At 36.2% G+C, this 2,919-nt stretch overlaps 1 protein-coding gene across 1 annotated transcript in view; it reads left to right on the forward strand.

The window, feature by feature from the left end:
- The window catches only part of LOC102195004 (NACHT, LRR and PYD domains-containing protein 3-like), an 18,959-nt gene that overhangs the window by 2,884 nt on the left and 13,156 nt on the right, over positions 1 to 2,919 (forward strand). The window lies entirely within an intron of this gene.

The following is a 2,919-nucleotide window of genomic DNA, read 5'->3' on the forward strand; positions in this document are numbered from 1 at the left end:
CATGTATATCCTGTCTTTGTCAAACATCTCACACACTTAAGCAAGGAATACATTGTGTTCTTTTCAACAGTAAGCTTTACCGTGTGAAAATATATAAACACTTGATTATAAGGCATACTTGTTTCTACTTGATTATACTTTAATGATTTAACTAAAATAAAAATTCTCTTAACACCGACAAAGAGGCGGAGAACGTCAGGGTTAGTTGAAGTAAACCTGCTAGGGGGCAGGTTAGCTTCACGGAGTGTGTCGTCATAGTAACTCACTCAGGATTAATCTAAACTCGCTTCGTGAAACTGAAAACCCAGAGTTTTCGTTAACTCAGGGTATACTTACTCAGAGTTTGCACTAAACCGGCTTCCTGAAACAGGGCCCAGCTTGTGAACTTTACTCTGACTTAGACTCAGTCTGAGCAGTCAGGCAACATATTTGTAAATCAGCACATGGAGGTGTGGCCCTCTCACACTCTTCAGGTTTAGTTCCGCCTCCTTCCAGGAAGCAGCTCACCTGTGTGTCTGTGTTTAGTGTCCAAGTGTGGATTGGAGCTTGTTGTTCGTGTATCTGTTTGAAGAAACTGTAAGTTTGCTTTGTGTCGTCCTTTAACAGTTTGTCTTTAGGAACTTTACTGTTTGTTTCTGCTCTGTAATATTTGGACCAGATGTTTAGCTCTTATTTCAGGACAAACTTTGGATCATTCTTGTGCTTGAAGATAAATCCACATGATTATAGATTATTGATTGAGTGGAATCCACACTGGTTAACTCTGCACTGAAACATTTGTTACTGTGATAAACAGTTTAAATGAATCTGTTTGACACTGATCATGATTGACTGATGGGACGTTTTTCCTTCTTTAACTGGAAACAATCAGATATAATCATTCTGTTCTTAGAAGTCGACTTTCAGGTTTTACTGAAGTGACACTGAAAAACAGAAAGTGAATCATCTCCAGCTCAGATCAGATTACTGCAAACAAAGTTAATGAAAATGAAATCTAGAAGTTTACAAACAACATGAACAATTACTGCGTTTTTTTTAAATGAACTTTATAATATCTGCATGTGGAGGCTGGGATATTGTGCAGGAAAGTATTTGGATTTGTTTTTGCGTTGTGTCGCCGTCATGTTCACTTTGTACTTTGTGTTTTAATCAGTGGATTTGAGTTTTCGTCTTCTAGTGTTTGAAGTTTTTAGTCATTAATCGTTGGTCAGAGTGTGGTCTCTTGTGTTTTCCTGTTTGTTGCCCTCTTTTATAGTCGTTGGATTTTTTGATAAACATTTTGAATTTTGTTCCTCGTGAACAGTTGGAAGTCTGAATGAATGTGTGCTGTAAGTTATTTGAGCCAGTTGTCCTGGATTCAAAACTCTGCCGGCTAATGAAAATAGTCTTTTGTTACATTTATAGTGTCACTCAGTGGTACGTTTTCATGAAATAAAAAACTGAACAGATACATGTTAAAATTATGTCAGTTGTATTAAAATAAACACAAGTAACTGTTGATAGATGATTTTTGGTGGTTTTATTTCTTAGATAAGACCAGAGGCCCACTGACTCTTTGCACCTCCAGTCTGGTCTCAGTAGTCAGTTCATTATTCTGTAAAAGACTGTTGTTGTTTTAAAGCAGGTAGTCATGTAAAGGTTAACATTGTCACACAGGATGCAATCAGAAGCTCAAGTAATGAAAAATAAGCATCACTCAGTACTGATTATCTGATATCAGAGTCATTATACATCAGACACTTGGTGAACTTGGTAACATCACACAAAACATTTTAATTCCTCATGTATATGATGAAAGCCAGTGAGGGAACTAATGCTGACTTAAATGAACAGCTCAGGATCCACTTCTACTCTACTTTTCGATTGTAAACAATATTATGGGGATTGTATGTAAATATTGTAAGGATCTTTCTAATGTTTTATACCTTAAAGGTTTTTGAAACATCTCTTTATGCCTGTGTCTGTGAAAGAACTGATGTCTGCACATGGATTATTTTTCTATCAGTAAAGACTATTAATTCTGATGATATTATAGCTACTCTTCGTCAGTCTGTCTGTCAGCTTTATATTTAGCTACCTCCACCCTCAACCAGTTAATGTTGCTAACGGCAATATTTCCAATCAAGGATGGTGGAATAGAACACAGCCAAAACTCGGTCTCCTCCTCTCTGATGTGTTCAAAGGTGCTCGTCAATCATCTGTAATTCTTCTGTGCCTTTAAAAAAAAACAACAACATAGATTTAACAATAGAGAAAAACTTTTGTTCATTTGACTGAATATCCACCGACGTGGGTGGACGAGATGGCGTCTTCAAGCACCAGATTCTGTTTTAAACCAACAATCAGACGACGTTGGATTAGAGACAAGGAGGGGAACTGAACTGGCATCCAGACAGAGGATGAACTGGATTAGAATAAAGACAGAAAATAAATTATTATTTTGAACTTATAATCACATAAATTTATTCTAATCACTAAATTCACAAAAAGTATACACTAAAATATAAACCCCAGTTACAAAAGAAAAATCAAACAATAACAGAAGTCCGTATTTTCACAAAAAAAGCAAAGCTTTTTTGCTCAGCTAGAGCAAGTGAGAACAGGAAAAAAAGATATTGCAATATTATGCAGCTCTTACATAAAAGGCTGCATAATAACAGAAACATCTTTTCTTTTAAGCCCAAATATGTACTTACTCCAGTGAGTAACTAAGTAATGTTCTGCATTACTTTTAAGAAAAGAAACCAGTAATGTGTAATATTTTCTTTAACTTTTTGAGTGACCACCCTAACAAAGCATGTGAACTTTACTCTGACTTAAGTCTGAGTAGTCAGACAGCATTTTTCTGGAGTGAACACACACACACACACACACACACACACACACACACACACACACACACACACACACTTTATTCTG

The sequence above is a fragment of the Pundamilia nyererei genome, unplaced genomic scaffold, assembly GCF_000239375.1.
Source record: "Pundamilia nyererei isolate P.nyererei 1_Seehausen unplaced genomic scaffold, PunNye1.0 scaffold00439, whole genome shotgun sequence".
NCBI lineage: Eukaryota > Metazoa > Chordata > Actinopteri > Cichliformes > Cichlidae > Pundamilia > Pundamilia nyererei.